This window comes from Pan paniscus, chromosome 6, assembly GCF_029289425.2.
Source record: "Pan paniscus chromosome 6, NHGRI_mPanPan1-v2.0_pri, whole genome shotgun sequence".
NCBI classification, from domain to species: domain Eukaryota; kingdom Metazoa; phylum Chordata; class Mammalia; order Primates; family Hominidae; genus Pan; species Pan paniscus.
This window is the reverse complement of record NC_073255.2, coordinates 172,578,189-172,595,374: the sequence shown is the minus strand read 5'-3', so window position 1 is coordinate 172,595,374 and position 17,186 is coordinate 172,578,189. Positions and strand designations below refer to the sequence as shown.

Genomic DNA, 17,186 nt, shown 5'->3' with positions numbered 1-17,186 from the left:
TAGGGTTTACAGAAGGAAAATGATTTTTTTTTTCCCCTGGAATTCCCTGGAACACTAAATCATGACCCAGTAATCTGAATGAGGCAAGGAAACTTCCTAAGACATCTAAAAATTCCGAAGAACAGTTCTGCTTAAAAGGTGGAAGAGTTGGGTATTTAAAACAAACAGCCAAAATACAATAGCCACCGCCACCCTTAGAAGTGGATATTGATTTTTTTCTTCAGTTCACTTTATTGGCTCAGATCATCAAAATGCACAAAGTATTTGTTAAGGGCTAATATTGAGGTATTCCCAACCCCGGGAGAGCATCCAGTCTAGGCAGAGAGAGAATGACAAGTAAATTGGTCTAAATGCACTAATGGCATTCTGGCACTAATAATGCATGCAAACAGCAGAATGCACAGAGGGAGGGCACTTTAAGCCAGCCTGGTTCTTCAGGGATGGCCTCCCAGAGATGTGGTGTTGATTTGAGAAAGACGAGGAGTGGCAGCCAGGAGTGCCTCTACAAGAGGGCTTGCACTGAGGAGGCACGGGCTGGATTCTGAGGTTTTCGAAACAACTGGCAAAATACATTTCCTCATCCTTTTGTCCCTTGGTATCACATCAGTTTGCCCACTTTGAAGAAGGGGAAAGTGAGAAGAGAAACTTCAGCTCTGCCCCTGGATGACCTGTGGAGTTGGGGCTCAGGGGACAGCTCTGACATTGTGGGGGCAGGACCCCTGCCAGCTTCAGGAAGAGCCTCATGGTGACAGGGCATCTCATCCCTGGTCCTTTAAGCTCTGCCTTCCATGTCCCCACCCTAAGGATTGCAGGGGCATCTGCAGCACCCTTAGTCATTGCCAGAGAGGGTGCCCAGTCTGCTCACAAGCCTGCATGGGCCACAGCTCAACACCAAATGCCAATCTCCTTCCAGTGTGGCAGAGGCTCGCTCTGGAGTTTAACACAGGGTTGCCCAAGAGCAGAAAGAAAACACGGGTAATTCAAGGGCAAGAGGGATACGTTTCCTGATAGATTGATTGGAAATTACAAGATAGGAAGACAAGGTAAAGAGGTAAATAATTGCGTGGGGGTTAAGAGGATGAGCTTCGGAATCAAATATTGCTGGTTTTCAGTCTCAGCCCTGCTACTTCCTAACTGCATAGGAATGTTCCTTGACTTCCCTGAACCTCACTTTCCTCATCTGTAAAGTGGGTGTAATAGTACTTACCCCAGGGGGTTGTTATGAGAATTAAATGCAGTAATATGTGTAGCCACTCCATGCAGGGTCTGGCACACAGAGGCTTTCAATGAATATTACCCGTCGTTTTTTCTGTCCATTCACATCCCCCATATCAATGCATAGGATACCCAAATCCACCAAATTTACCTGAATCATCTAGATAGTCACCTTCATTTGATCATTTTGGAGATAGCCAATGATATTTTACACTGGTAGTTTTTTTTTTGTTGTTGTTGTTGTTGTTGTTTTTTAACCAGAAAATGAAAAGATACTTTCTAGTAGCAAAGAAGAGTTTCTAGGAAGATCAGTGCTAGAGACAAACAATGGTGTCCAAGTTCTCATGTCCTTTCCCGCAGAAAGGGCTTATTTAATGAAACTTTGACTAACTGGTACCCATCCCACGCCCTTGGGTACACTTAGTGGTATGTGATGTCCCAGAATGGATAATCCCTGTGAACATCCTGGCTGGACCACAGCATCCCACGTCCTGGGATGAGCTGAAGTAGAGATAAGAAGGCCTTCACCATTTGTTCATTTGGACTAATTTATGTCACTTGTTCTTTGATTAGCAGCTCTTACATTCAAGGCGCTGCTTTAGAGACCACTGCCCTCACCAGGGACGATAGAGGCAGAGCCACCGAATGGGCTTCCCTTTGATTAGGAAATTGACGCTCTCCATCCACAGCTGTGGTCACAATCAGCAAACTCTACTTATTGACAACTGGGTAAAGCCCAGCCTGACCTCCCTATGAAAGAGACAAACCAGGATTTTTACTCCTGTCTTGCAGAGCAGGAAACAATCATGCTTGTTTGATGCCATTCCACTTGACAAGGAAAGAAACTAGGGCTTGCCCCCTGGTTTTCTGATTCTAAAGTCCATATTGGAACCATAAAGTCACTGAATCAGGTACTTTTGTCAGATGGAGGGGGAAAGCTACACATCCTTTGCCCTTTAAAACCTAGAGGACACATTTCAAGGACAGTTGGCAATAGGCTATGGTCCTGGAACCTCTAACCTTTATTCACGCCATGATCTAGAGAATTTTGCAACTAGTTTCATCATGCCCCAAATTGTGCTGTTACCTGAATTAGAAACATTCAGTCAGCTGGACAAATGAAGCAGAGGGAAAACGCTGGAATCAGAGAACTTCTAGGAGGACAGAGACAACATGATTCATTCTCAGTGGAAAATTGCATGGGTAGCTCCAGCTAGTCTCCCACTTCTTCCATTTTCCTGAACTATCCAGATCCTTCTATTTCTGGGCTTCCTTTATATTATCTCTCTATGTGATCAACCTCTCGGTCACTCAGCACCTATAAAAATCACCTGTCCTAGGATCCAATAACTTCAAGACTCTGCTTTCAGCCAAATGTGGGGTTAGAAAAACTCCAACGAACAATTTTATTCTAAAGGGGTAATAACTTAATATGTTGTGTTTCTCCAGAATATTTGTTTTGTTTTGTTTTGTTTTTTTAAGAGAAGGTCAGAGGCCGGGTGTGGTGGCTCACGCCTGTAATCCCAGCATTTTGGGAGGCCAAGGTGGGCGGATCATGAGGTCAGGAGATCAAGACCATCCTGGCTAACACGTTGAAATCCCATCTCTACTAAAAATACAAAAAAATTAGTCGAGCGTGGTGGCACGTGCCTGTAATCCCATCTACTCGGGAAGCTGAGGCAGGAGAATCGCTTGAACCCAGGAGGCAGAGGTTGCAGTGAGCTGAGATTGTGCCGCTGCACTCCAGCCTGGGCAACAGCAAGACTCCGTCTCAAAAATAAATAAATAAATAAATAAATAAAGAAGAAGGTCATTAACCTTAAGACTTAATGGCAGAACTTTAGGCATTATGACAGGTGGTGGGGCAGGCAGTACCTTACAGCAAGGGGCTCTCTCACCACACACGGGAGGCTGTTGTAAATTTCCTTTCTCCCTCTGTCCAATATGGTCAGCCCTAGGTCGCTCTTTTTCCTCTGAAATCAAAATCTCATCCAGCTGCTGGGAAGACAGAACAAAGCTGCCAACTGATTATTATTCAAGAACAAAGCAGACCATTTATTTTAGCAGGTTCAGAGCCATTATCTCCCCAGGACACGAGCTACGGTGTGTGCCGGCTTTATCTACCCGAATTTCCTTCCGTCCTCAAATCCTTAAAGAGGGTGCTGTTCCTCTTGCTGGAGCAAGACAAAAGGGAACAGGAGAAAGAAATTTCTTACAGCAATGACCTATGAAACTTCTCTCTCCTTCCTTGGCTGCCTAGGCTTCTCAAAGGCAATTGGATTTCCTGACTCTTTGAGAAACTACAGACAGATAAGAAAAGGTATGAGAGGAGCAGGCTTGGGCAGGCATCTTCCATTTGAAATAAGGCAGAAGGCTGGGCATGGTGGCTCACACCTATAATACCAGCACTTTGGGAGGCTGACGCAGGAGGATCACTTGAGCCCAGGAGCCTGAGACCAGCCTAGGCAACATGGTGAGTCCTCGTCTCTACAAAAATAATGCCAGGTATGGTGGCGCACGCGTATAATTTCAGCTACTCAGGAGGCTGAGGTGGGAGGATCACTTGAGCTCAGGAGGTAGAGGCCTCACTGACCCATGATTGCACCACTGCACTTCATCCTGGGCAACAGAACAAGATGCTATCAAAAAAAAACAGAAAGAAAGAGAGAAAGAGAAAGAAAGAGAGAGAGAGAGAGAAAGGAAGGAAGGAAAGAAGGAAGGAAGGAAGGAAGGAGGAAGGAAGGAAGGAAGGAAAGAAGGAAGGAAAAGGAGAGAAGAGGAGAGGAGAAGAGAAAAGAAAAAAGAAGAGAAGAGAAATACGGCAGCCCAACACCATCAACCTCACTACTCACTATTTTTTTTTTTTTTTTTTGAGACAGAGTCTCGCTGTGTCATCAGGCTGGAGTGCAGTGGTGCCATCTCAGCTCATTGCAACCTCAGCCTCCCAGGTTCAAGCGTTTCTCCTGCCTCAGCCTCCCAAGTAGCTAGGACTATAGGCATGTGCCACCATGCCCAGCTAATTTTTGTATTTTTAGTAGAGATGGGGTTTCAGCATGTTGGCTTCTTTGAGAGTCTCAAGAAGGAATTGCCAGATAAAACACAGGATGCCCAGTTAAATCTGAATTTCAGATGAACAGTAAATAATTTTTCAGTATATAAGTATATCCCATGCAATATTTGGGATATGCTTATACTAAGCAGTCATTCATTGTTCATTTTAAATTCTCATTTAACTGGGTATCCTGTATTTTTATGTGCTAAATCTGGCAACACCATCACATCATATTTCTGCCCAATCTCCATCCCTCCCCAATAGGCTGAAAAGCAATCATACTAATTCTGACGCAGTAAAGACCAACATGTGGGCTTTATGCTGAGTCCTTCATGCACTTGGTAAAATTCACTTTTAAAGTAACATGAACCCAAAACCACCCAGTCGTGCTTCTTTTTTTTTTTTTCTTTCTTTTTTTTTTTTTTTTGAGATGGAGTCTTACTGTGTTGCCTAGGCTGGAGTACAGTGGCACGATCTCAGCTGACTGCAACCTCTGCCTCCGGATTCAAGCAATTCTTCTGCCTCAGCCTCGTGAGTAGCCGGGACTACTGGCAAGCGCCACCACACCCAGCTAATTTTTGTATTTTTAGTAGAGACGGGGTTTAACCATATTGGCCAGGTTGGTCTCGAACTCCTGACCTCATGATCCGCCCGCCTCGGCCTCCCAAAGTGCTGGGATTACAGGCGTGAGCCACCGCGCCAGGCCCCAGTCGTGCTTCTAACACAATTATTCTTCCCTCTCACTGCCAAGTCTTTACTCCTTTTTTTGTGCTGATTGCTGTTTTAACTGTGTTCTCTTTCCAAACAATTTGTCCATTTGAATTAATCGACCAGTAAAGTTCATGGAAAGTCAGCCCATACTTTTATTCTTAAACTGATTCTCTGGTAATATCTATCTAACTGATAGCCTGTATGTTTTTTCTCTCACTCAGTCTCTTCCATTTTTGTTCTGCTCAAAGTACACCCACCCTTTCAAGATGCACTGGAATTTGTATTTTATAATCTAGCATACAAGGTCCTCTGAAGACACTTTTTTTTTCTTTTAAACAAATGAAGACTCTACCCTCTGAAGCATTTCATCTTCAGGAAAACAGACACAAAATTATTTAATCATTTCCCCAAAGTCAACATTGGTGAAAATTTCTGGGATTAAGAAAAACAATATGATAGGATTTTGTGGTAGAGAGGCTGCCTTTTATATTTTACTTGTGACTTTTCCCAATGCCAAAATTCTATGACTCTATGATCAATATTCTCCCATGGCTCTCATGGCTGCTAATGGCTATGTTTGGGGGACTTTTTCTTCTAACTGTAAGAGTCTTGAGGCTTAACATTCCAAAGTGCTGGCTACATCCCCAGTGGAAAAAAAAAAAAATTCTACCATGTAGTAGATATTTCTATTGTTTTATAAGAATGAAAATAAGCCACATAATTAAGCCTGGAGCCCAGGGAAGGGAGCTCAAAAAATGCCTTCTGTGGTGCCATGATAGTGGATGACAAAGTAGATAAACAGGAATCCCTCCTGTCCCCCAGATAGAAAGTCATATGAGTCGAGTCATCCTCCCGCATCTCCTGCCAGGCTACACCTGGCCAATGTGCTTATATAATACTGGATAATAGTGAATGAAAGTTTACATCCCAGGGTCTCCCAGTGAGTTTGTCCATTTGTTCATTCATGCAAACCCATTAATTGCATCTCTCACATGTCAGGTACTATGCAAGACACAGGAAACATAAAGGTCAATAAAACCCTGTCTGGACCCTCAAAGAACTGTAGACTGATGCATGAGACAGATCCACAAATAATAATGCATCCCAATGTATCTCTCAGTGTTGAACTAAAAGAGTGGGCTCTCTGTCACAGCAACTCTCAACCAGGGCCAATTTTGTGCCCCCCACCCCCGCCCTGGGACGTTTACCAGTGTCTGCAGACATTTTTGATTGACACAGCTGGGCTGAGGGATGCTACCGGCTTCTAGTGGGTAGAAGCGAGGGATGCTGTTAAACATCCCACAGTGCATAGGACGGTCCCACAACAAGGAATTATCTAGCCCCAAAAGTCAACAGTGCTGAGGTTGAGAACCCTCGTCTAGTGGGATAAAATATGATGTAGTCAGCTCTGTCTGGTCATCTCTGGAATTTGGGCCAACTTGATCACTTTTGTTCTTTTCATAGTTGTGTCATTGATTGGCTTTTGCTCCTAAGCAAGTTACTTCACCTCACTTGGCTTAAGTTTCCTCATCTATAAAATAGATGTAGAGTCTCTGATCTCTAAATCCATTCTAGCCTAAGAAGCTATGGTTTTCTTGGGCCAATATTTATGCTTTCACTGAACCCTGCTTCCGAGAGGAGAATGCCTTGGCCAAAGACTGTTTACTCCACTCCAGGTCAAGGAGATAAACTAGTTTCCTGTGTTGATCTGGAGTCTCACTCAGGAAGGGCAAGCATGACCTCTGCCCGAGGACCCTGAGTTAGGACACTTCCATCTTTGGAGTTTTCTCACCAGCAAACAGGAACTACTTAACTGCTCTGCCTCCCTGTGTCCGGAGGAAGCCTTTGAGTCAATGAAGAGATGGAAAATTACCCGGATGCTGTTCCTGTGGCTAGGTCCAAACCACAAATGCCACTTTTCTCCCTTTGGGGGGCCTGTGGCAAGGACAGGGTGGGGAGACACTGTGCTGTCCCTGTGGTATAGGCTGGTGGGCTGGGCCGGGGAGGAGTAGTGTCTCTTTATATGTCTGTGGGGCTGCCTCAGGGAGGACCTTCGTCATTTTTCTCCCTGAGGACAAAAAAATTCGATTCTTGGCCACATATTTTAGGCTCTGGGGACTGGGTAGGGATCTGGTGCCCTCAAATTCTCACTCTCTCTCTCTCTCCCCCGCCGTGGCTTCAGGCTTAGTCACCAAACAGAAAGAGCTTTTCTGAGCCAGCAGGCTGGAGGACAAGAGCAGCTACAGAGACCAGGGGAAGCCAGGTCCCCACAAGACGCGCTCCTGCCTGGGCCTGAACAGAGGCCTCTTCAATGCTGCTGTGGTGCTGCTGTAACCAGAAAGGCAGAAAAAGGGAGACTAGGGCAGGGCTGGAGATGAGGGCAGGGCTGGTCTTGGCAGTGACACTGAGTTTGGTGTTATTGGGCTCTCTGTCTTGGCAGAAATGCATCAAGGATGGCAACTGGAGTATCTTCGTGTCCTCTCCCCTGCTACACCAGTGCCACCTTAGGTAGCAGATCCTGTGTGTGATGAACAAATGAACTGCTGTGAAAGAAAGAAAGAAAGAAAGAGAGAGAGAGAGAGAAAGAAAGAAAGAAAGAAAGAAAGAAAGAAAGAAAGAAAGAAAGAAAGAAAGAGAGAGAGACAACCCAGAGATATTAAGTAATATGCCCAAGTTATTTAAACTGCTAGTCAAGGGGAACTTCTATCAAATGTGCTTCACTGAACTTATCAACAATAAAAGTTCCAAATCAGACAAATATTTCCCACTCTGTATGTTTTCATTGCTTGGGATTTTGGGGGTTTTTCTGGAGGCGGCAGGGTTGGTATGATTTACATTAAGTAAAATGTGCAAATCTTAAGTACACCGCTTAATGACTTTTATATATGTATATACCCAAGAATCATGTTCCCAGATGAAGATATAAAACGTTCCCATTGTTCTAGAAAGTGTCCTCGAACCCTATTTCAGTTGATAGCCACTTCAAGAAATAACCAGGTTTTTTTCTACTTCTGTCACCATAAATTAGTTTTGCCTGTTCTTGAACTTCTTATTATCAACCTCATATTGTTTTCTTCAATATAATGTATTTGGGGTTCATCCACATTGTGTCAGTAATTTGTCCTTTTTGATTGCTGTGTAGTATTTCACTGTATAAATATATCACATTATGTTTATCCATTGTTCTGTTGATGGATATTTGGATTATTTTCAGTTTTTGGATATTGTAATATATTTATCCTAAAGATATGAATTGGATAGGGATAATTTTTTGTTAATTTGTCTCAAAACGTGCCTATTTTAATTCCCCTTCAAACAAACTCTAATAAAAGTCATCCTCCAAAGCTCCCAGAAGTTGAGATAGAAAGAAGTATTTATTAAATTACCTCAAAGATCTTTTCAGACATGAAATCCTCTAATTCAATGTCTTCTCTAAGAGCTGCTGTTAAGCACCTGCTTGCATGAATTCTAAAATTTTCTCTGAACTGTAATACAGAGAGTGGTTGTTTCCATGTAGAAACAACCCCTGCATCTATAAATTCACCGACAAAGACTAGAGAACTTATTCAAGCACAAAAAACATACTCATATCTCTTCACAAGATGGCACCTATTTCCCAATGAAAGATGTTCTCCTGTTCTGCGCACTGGAAGCAACTTGGGAGTGACCAGAAGAAATGGTGGAATGTAAATAAATATATCTACTTCATTTCAATCCTTTTTTCTTCCATGGAAAGCAACGGTGGTTTCTTTCTTGAGATAGGTGGGAAAGAATGAAGCCCACAATGGACTATTTACCAGGCCTCCAAAGCATTTCTCAGAATTTTCCGATCCTGCAGTGAATTCCTACCACCCATTGTATTCAGATTTTCATTTCATCTAATGCTAACTCTAATGACTCTATGCCATACCTGGTGAGCCGAACTGCAGTGCACACTCCATCACACCATCAGTCTTCTATTTAACCCAGACAAAGGGTCTTTTATACTCTTCCTGGACATGAAAATAAAAGATTGGAAACAATCATTTTAATGATATATTTATTTTAAAAAAAACTTTGCCTTAAGATTTGTTCAACAAATATTCATTCAGCCACAAGGACTGAACTCCCAAAGCCAAAGGTTGGAGTCACCATTATTGTGGCACCTAACATCTTGTATGATGTCTAAAACAGGAAAATTCAAAAGAAAATTTGCACAATGGCCCACGATGGCTGTAGTCAGACATGTAGGTAATAAAACCTAGGCCTGTAAACTAAAGCTGACTTCTTGCCTGTGTAACTGGAGTTTGTTACATACTTCACTGACAGGTACTGGTTATAAACCTGTTTATCAGCTGTAGAACAAAGACAGGATGCAAAGAGTTGCCCTCCACCAGACCCTAAGGCACCTAACCTTTCTCCTACCCGCTCCACCATATATTTACCTTATCTTATGGACAGTGTCACCGAGCACCAATCAGAATTACAAGAATTCAACTACTGCTTCCCTCCTCCTTTCTCCCACCTTCTGTGCCATGCCTATCCCTCATTAGGAAATGTATCTATACTGTGCCTCCTGTAACCCACTTAGAGACACATTCTTAGTCTATACTGAGTCTGTGTTCCTGGGCTTCCGTCTTCAAGTGTGGCTCAGAATAAATCTAAGCATGATTTCTCTAAGTTCTAGTGCCTGTTATTTCACTTTTCAGCCAATGATGTATACCATCCAAACACTGAAGTCCTACCCTCATCACACCTAAGACTGCAACCAAAAATACTATGGACAGGGCGGTGAGGCACACAGATTCCATCCCATCCCCTCTCTGTCTTCTCTCATCCCTCTTGGCTCAGCCCTGATCTCTCTTCTCCTCTCCCCTCCTCTTCTATCCCTTTTCCTACTTAGTCTCCTGTCTGCCAATCTCCAAGGCTCTTTATGAGTTCACAGAAAAAAGAAAAGGGGATGGGGGAATGGGGAGAGGACACACAGATGTAGCTGTTACAACTAAACAGCCTTTATACTCAAGCCATTCAGATTCCTGTATCCCACCTTTAGGTACTGTTGGTTCCTCACCTTACCCCACATATAGCCCAGGAAAACCTTATCTGCTCTCCAGCTGGCCTAATGCACCATTATTTTCTCCAGCTCCTTCACATCAAGACCTGAACCTCCCTCACCCCACCCACTTGGCTTTACCAAGGTAGGGAATGAAATTCCTCCCTGGGATCCTAATGAGCAGTGGTAGTCCCTGAGCTGCCAATCTCTCATCCTCACAACAGGCAGGGGTGGTGCTTGTCTGTCATTATGCTTGACTCCTTTCCCTTCCTTTCCCTAAGCTGGTCTCGCCCTTTTCTTAAAATGACAACACTGTGTAGAATCAGCTCCTGACAGCCTCACCCACCCCAGTCAGCCCCGGCCAGCCAGGGCTCTGGAGGCGTCATCTGAAAACCAGGGTATTTTTTTCTAACCTCTCCCCGCCCTCCACCCACCTCTTGTTCTTTCAAGAACAAATTCTTTCCCCGGCGTTTCTAAATTAAGAGGAAAAGAAAAGGAGTTTCTTCCATTTTCGTCGTGGATGAAAATAAGCCAGTTGTCAGTTATTTACCCAAAATCTGATTCCGAAATGATCCAGTCCTAGACTGGATTTAAATTTTAAAGGCAAACCTAAAAAGAGTTTCTGAGATATTTTTTAAAAATTCACCAAAAGTGGCCAGGAGGTGAATTTGCTAAGCTGTGGTTATTGGCAAGAAGAACTGCAAAGGCAGGAAATTCTCTGCATAACTAGCCCGTCTTCCCGAAGCCTGCCGGGAGCAGGAACAGGAATTTCCAACTCCTCCCTGACTATTTCTCCTGAGTCCCCAGTCCAGGCACCCACTGGCTCTGGGCACAAGCCCGCCAGCCTCTTATTGCAAATCACAGCATATGTTCACATCCATTCATCAAATCCCATTTGGCAAGAGTTCAGGCAAGAAGGTGGGATTAACTTGCCAAGACACCAACCACTCCCTCACTACAGGCTGCACGATATCCTCTCCTTCTATGTAATCCAGCCAGACAGCAGCCAAGATGCTCACCTCAGGGAACGTTCCATTCTGGAAAATTCCTTCTGGAATCACCCCACTCTGTTGCCCCACCAACTCCACCTCTCTGACCCAACTCCCACCACACACAGACACAGTGTATTAGTCAGGGCAGGCTAGGTGCTGCAACAAACATCCCCAACATCTCAGTCAATTAGCACAGAGGGTTTGTTTGTCTCTCATACTTAACATCTGAGCAAATATTGCTATGATTTTGAGGTTTTTTCCAAATTATACTTCTAGCCTTCGAGGTCTTAATTTTTTGAGGAACTGTGACTTATCCGTGTTTATGTAACAGAGATGTCCCTCTTTATAGTTTGCAGCATAAAGAGCATACTTCAAGTAGGTCCCAGATGCAAGGTTTGAGCCTTCAAAAGCTGGTAGCAGCCGGAAATCCTATATTTTTATTTAATTCTATATTTTACAAAATTCCAACTCCTTTGCTTTTATATATCCCAAGGTACCTGCATTCTTACCAGTAGGTAAGATAGATAGGAAATGGGAGGAAAAAATGCAAAGGAAATGAGAAGTCAGAGAGGGATCAAAACTTATTCAGCCCTATCCAGCTCTGCCAACAACAGCAGCAGGCTGGTAGCTGGGTATGTAGTCAAGATAGACAACATACTCCCTGGAAGCCATAGTAGTGACCCTCCAGGGCTATGCTCAGTCAAGAAAACTACGCTAAAGATCTAAGCCCCTTCCCACAAGGACTCTTTCAGCTACTTCCCTGGGTGAGCAGACCCCAAGAGACCTGGATCGGGATGGGGTTCAGCAAGTACCTCACAGATCCAGAACCATTTCTCCCTTCTCTCCTGCCTCAGTCAGGTGGATTTATCAGCTCTCCCTGTCTAAGTATCCATCAGTCTAACCACCTCAAACCTCCTAGTAACTTCATTCTGAGGATCCAGTTCCCTGTCTCTGCCACTGGCCACAGTTGGAGCCAATCTGATGCCCATTCACAACAGATCTCCCTAGTTCTGAATCTCAGGGGAGGGTGTAAATGCCTATATTAGATTGTATTCCTGTTCACCAATGATGCCAGCTTTCCATACTGTGGAAGAAGTATACATCCCTGCCCTGCTGAACTCAGAAACTGCCCTGTGACTTACTTTAGCCATTAAAATGGGTTGGGGGCAGGGGGGATGGAAATGTGGAATGTGTGTCTCTTCTGAGCAGAAATTATGAGAGCCAGAGCATGGTTTACTTGACCCTTTTTCCCTCTGCCATGATGACCAAGCGGTGCTTCATATAGAAGCTGCTGCATTAGCCCAGGTCCCAGAATGAGGACAACATGGAGGAAAGCCATAGCCAACCCAGGATGAATACATTGCATGCATGAGAAATAAACCTCTACTGATTCTTGTTGTAAGCCCTTGGAACTTCGGGGTCATTTGTTAAAGTGGTGGAAGCTTGTAGATCCTGACTGATGAAGTGAATGCCCTGCCCTCCCTTCCCAGAATGCTCTGGGACTCCCTGTGTACATTACACCACCTTCTCCCCAGAGCTTTTCATACCCAAAGAGGCTTCTCAAAGAAATCATTTTGCATCTTTTCTCCAGGTCTGCTGCCTGCCTTCTTTAGCAAATAAGGAAGTCACAACATCTGCCCTGGCACGCCCTTCTAGTTTGGCCTCTATAGAAACTGATTGGCAGTTCCTTTTGCTAACGAAGGAAAAAACTGTAATCTCTGAGGGCACTGCCACCACCTACGTTTGCCCTACTGTGGTTTGTGCATGGTAGACACCAGTGGATGTTTGTTGTCTGAAGAGAACGGGGATAATTTTGAGGAAGAAATTGGTAGCATCATTAGTAAAATTTAAAAGCCTGATAGGTAGGTGGGACCATCTAGAATGTGTTCCATCTAAATTTCTACCCACACCATGTCCCTGTTTTAGCAACCTCCCTCAAACCCCTCCCTGCCAAAAAAAAACAAAGAAGCACCTATAAGCAAAGGGTGTAACTCGGTTATTTTTAAACTGAAAATACAAAGATCCAAGGCTTTGGGACAAGTCAAATAAAACTGCAATTTTTATCTCCCTGTCCTCCCCTAGACAAAGCACTTGCATCTGGAGTGGAGATTATGCAGGCATTCGGTCTATGCAAAGCCCAGAAGCTGAACTGATTGCATTGCAGATGCTTTAGGGACACCTAAACACGGCTTAAGAGGCTCCACCAGGGCAGTTGGTGTTTCCATCAGAGAAAAGACCTGGCCCACTTTGTTCAATTGGCCCATCCATTGGTGGTCCAGCATTTACTTTCCTGAATCACTGCTCTGGCTAGCGGGGCTGGCAACAACAACTCAATATTCAAGCCTCACGTAGACACAGGAACTGAATTGCCCCAATGATTATTTGATCTGGCGCAGAACATGCTATACACAGTGGACTCCACGTTGCAGGTGGATGTTCCGGCCCGGCCTGGCAGAGGTGCGCACGTATCACCGAGTCGTATGCTGGCAACCCTTGAGGGCCAGATGACTTTTCTGCTTTGGAGGCTGGCACTTCATAATTACAGCTGTGTTTGTGTTGTCATACCCAATTACCTCACTTACAGCCTTAAAATAGAATCCAGCCAAAGGTGCTGGCTGCGCAGACAAAAAGGGAGGCTTCACAGGACTCAGAACCTGGGGACTGAGCCAGAGGGGAGGGCTTGAAGCTAGACACAAACGTCCTAACGCTTAAAAACCCAGGACTCCTTTCCCTCTCCTCATGAGGGAAACAGAACAGTGCCGCAAGACCGTAAATGAATGAATAGGAGCATGATGGAGACAGAGCTCCAAGTCAATCTTGTTTCTAGTTTGGAAACATTCATTTACCCACGAATGAAGTCAACCAAAAAGGGGATCTTAGGTGTCCTGTTAGCTAAGGGAGAAAACCCAGAAGAGTTCTGTCACTGTGTCCGTATGTCCCTCCAATGATGGGAATACCCCAATCCACAAGTGACTCTTCTCTCCAAAAAGAATTTCTGCCATCTGCCATCCCCACAGCTGCAGGCCACAGCAGAGAACCCAATGCAGAAGAGAGCCCTCCAATTACAGAGCAAGAGCCATTCCCCAGGCAGGTAGGGAGAGAACAGCAGCTTATCTCCGAGGGCAAAGAGGAAGCAAACCTCTGTAGAAACCAAGTCGTAGCAATGCCCAGCACTCGCCTCGCTCTCAAGCTTTCTCCACAGAAACCATAAGGCCCTACTCCTGAGCTCTCCAACTAGGCTGGGGATACCCCTAAAATTTATTTATTTATTTATTTATTTATTTGAGACAGTCTCACTCTGTCTCTCAGGCTTGAATGCAGTGGTGGGAACACAGCTCACTGCAGCCTCGATCTCCCAGGCTTAAGTGATCCTCCCCATTCAGCCTTCCAAGTTGCTGGAACCACAGGCCTATGCCACCACAACCTGCTAAATTTTTTTATGTTTTGTAGAGAAGAGGTCTCACCATGTTGCCCAAGCTGGTCTCAAACTCCTGGGCTCAAGCAATCCTCCCGCCTTGGCCTCCCAAAGTGCTAGGATTGTAGGCATGAGCCACCGCCCCTGGCCAGACCTTCTTGTCTGCTCCCTCTCTCCCACCCCATCTCCTGCTCTCAGACATCTGCATGTTTCTGATTTTATGTCCTCAATCTTTCTTAAATCCATGCCTCCTCTCCTTACCACTGGCTCCTGCCCTGATTCAGGTCTATTATCTGTCCCTAGAGCTTGGCATCTTCTTGACTGGTCTCCACCCTGTCAAATCCACCCTCCACGGCACAGCCAACCATAAAGCCAAGCACCCCACCCACCTGCTGGGACCCTCCAAGACTCCCAGTGACCAGTAGAGTGCAGTGCACATTGTAGCCCATGACTCTCCACCAGGCCTTCCTGTCCCACCAGACAGCCTCCCACTGCTTCCTGCTCCTACTTGATCTTCCAGTAAGGCTAAATGGCATAAGGTTCTGCACCTACATCAACTTGTCTCTCCCCTCATGCTGTTTTTCAGGTTGTCCGCTCCCTCACCATTCCTTCTCCCACAACCTAGTTAAATCCAATGCATCTCTAAACACTTAATTCAGATTTCAACCCCTCCAAGAAGCCTTCCCCGACACCTCTCTCCCTCTCACTTTCTACATGAGAATCCTCCAGCGTTAAATGTAACATCATGTGCTCTGGATATCTGCAGCAGAATCTATTGCCGCCATTATTATGAAGATTCTTGACAGCAGGGGATCTGTCTTATTTGATGTGGTGTATACCTGCTGCTGGGACAGAGGAGATTTTCAAAACCTAGATGAATGAATGCATGAATGAATGAGTGAAGGACAAACAAAAGGGTATTGACTGAGCCACTTTTGTGTTAGAGCCTCAGAGAGAGCAGAATCTTCCCCCGCATTACCATGAGAAGGGCCCAGACCAGAATTCTCTCCAATGCATTGCACTTCCCATGTCTAGAAGCCACAGCCACTTTATTGGTTTTCTCATTTTTTTTTGTTTGTTCTTTGTTATGGTGGTGGTTTTTTGTTTGTTTGTTTGTTTGTTTTTGAGATGGAGTTTTGCTCTTGTTGCCCAGGCTGGAGTGCAATGACGCAATCTTGGCTCACTGCAACCTCCGCCTGCCGGGTTCACGCGATTCCCCTGCCTCAGCCTCTCAAGTAGCTGGGGTTACAGGTGCCCGCCACCATACCTGGCTCATTTTTTGTATTTTTGGTAGAGACGGGGTTGCACCATGTTGGCCATGCTGGTCTTGAACTCCCGACTTCAGGAGTCTTGAACTCCCGCCCTGGCCTCCCAAATTGCTGGGATTACAGGTGTGAGTCATTGTGCCTGGCCTGGTTTTCTCATTTTCATCTCAGCCCCTGCTAGGCAGCATATGGAAGTGTCTACCATACAGTAGTTGTGTGACCCTCATTACTTATCCTTTCTAAGCTTCAGGTTGCCATATGTTAAATGGACCCTATTTTAGTATCTACCAAATAGAACTCCTGGGAAAACTGAATGACATAAAATGAGATGTGTAGTCAGAACTCAGTAAATGGTAGATGTAACTAAGCTGGAAAATTGACTAAGAAATACAGGTAGGCGGGCTGGGCATGGTGGCTCATGCCTGTAATCCCAGCACTTTGGGAGGCTGGGGCGGGTGGATCACGAGGTCAGGAGATCGAGACCATCCTGGCTAACACGGTGAAACCCCGTCTCTACTAAAAAATACCAAAAAAAATTAGCCAGGTGGGGTGGCGGGTGCCTGTAGTCCCAGCTACTCGGGAGGCTGAGGCAGGAGAATGGCGTGAACCCAGGAGGCAGAGCTTGCAGTGAGCAGAGATCACGCCACTGCACTCGAGCCTGGACGACAGAGTGAGACTCCGTCTCAAAAAAAAAAGAAATACAGGTAGGCGTAGTGGGAGTTCAGAGTGAAGATGTATTGGACAACTATTGTCTTCAGTAGAACACCTCCCCCTAAAGTATTCCTTACATAATCAATAGCTCTCAGAAGCTCCACTGTCATGATTTTACTGTGCTCTGCTACAAAAGGCAGTGTTATTCATTTCCTTACCAGTCTCAACCAGTGCACTCAGGATCGTAGCGGGAACAAGGAAAACATGGGGAGAGAAAAAAATCAGTACTGTATACTAGGCCAGGCCTTCCCGAGACTTCAATCAGGCCCCTTGAGAAGCTGTAGATGTTCGCCTCCTGGTGCCAAGGTGTAGTGGTGAGAGAGAAGGCCTGACTCATCATCTTAGGAAATGAAATTAGTTACAAACACATTCATTCCCAGCCCAAGTCCAAAAGCTAATCCTCACCCCAGTTTAGTAATTAGCAGGTGACAATTTGGAGATTTGAGCCTACAGATTTGAAAAGTCTGGGACTGGAGGCCAAAATGGTGATTTCTGGTCCTGGATTCCCCATGGCCTGGCAAGCCACATCCATCATCCTCACTCACAAGAGTGTCGGCAGGAGAGCAGGGAGGCCTGAGTCTTCTTGGCTTCAGCATCAATCAACAAGTATTCAATGGGCAACTGCAGGGTGCTTGCTACCCCGTGCTAGGTCCTTTGGGCAATCCTTGCAGATTTACAAAGTACAAAAAGAAAACATTACACCAGAAGCAAAGATAGTTACAGCCAGTAAGACTAATCTGATGAGAAGAGGCCATTGTGTGTTGGAGCCAGCTCTTACAGAATTCCTGAAAGC

The 17,186-nt window shown here is 45.1% G+C and overlaps 1 long non-coding RNA gene across 3 annotated transcripts in view; it reads right to left on the bottom strand.

The window, feature by feature from the left end:
* The window catches only part of LOC134730824 (uncharacterized), a 145,634-nt gene that overhangs the window by 110,329 nt on the left and 18,119 nt on the right, over positions 1-17,186 (bottom strand). For all 3 annotated transcript variants that reach the window (XR_010112805.1, XR_010112804.1, XR_010112803.1), the window contains exon 2: positions 8,889-8,970. This is a non-coding gene — a long non-coding RNA (uncharacterized LOC134730824). The remainder of the gene's footprint in view (positions 1-8,888; positions 8,971-17,186) is intronic.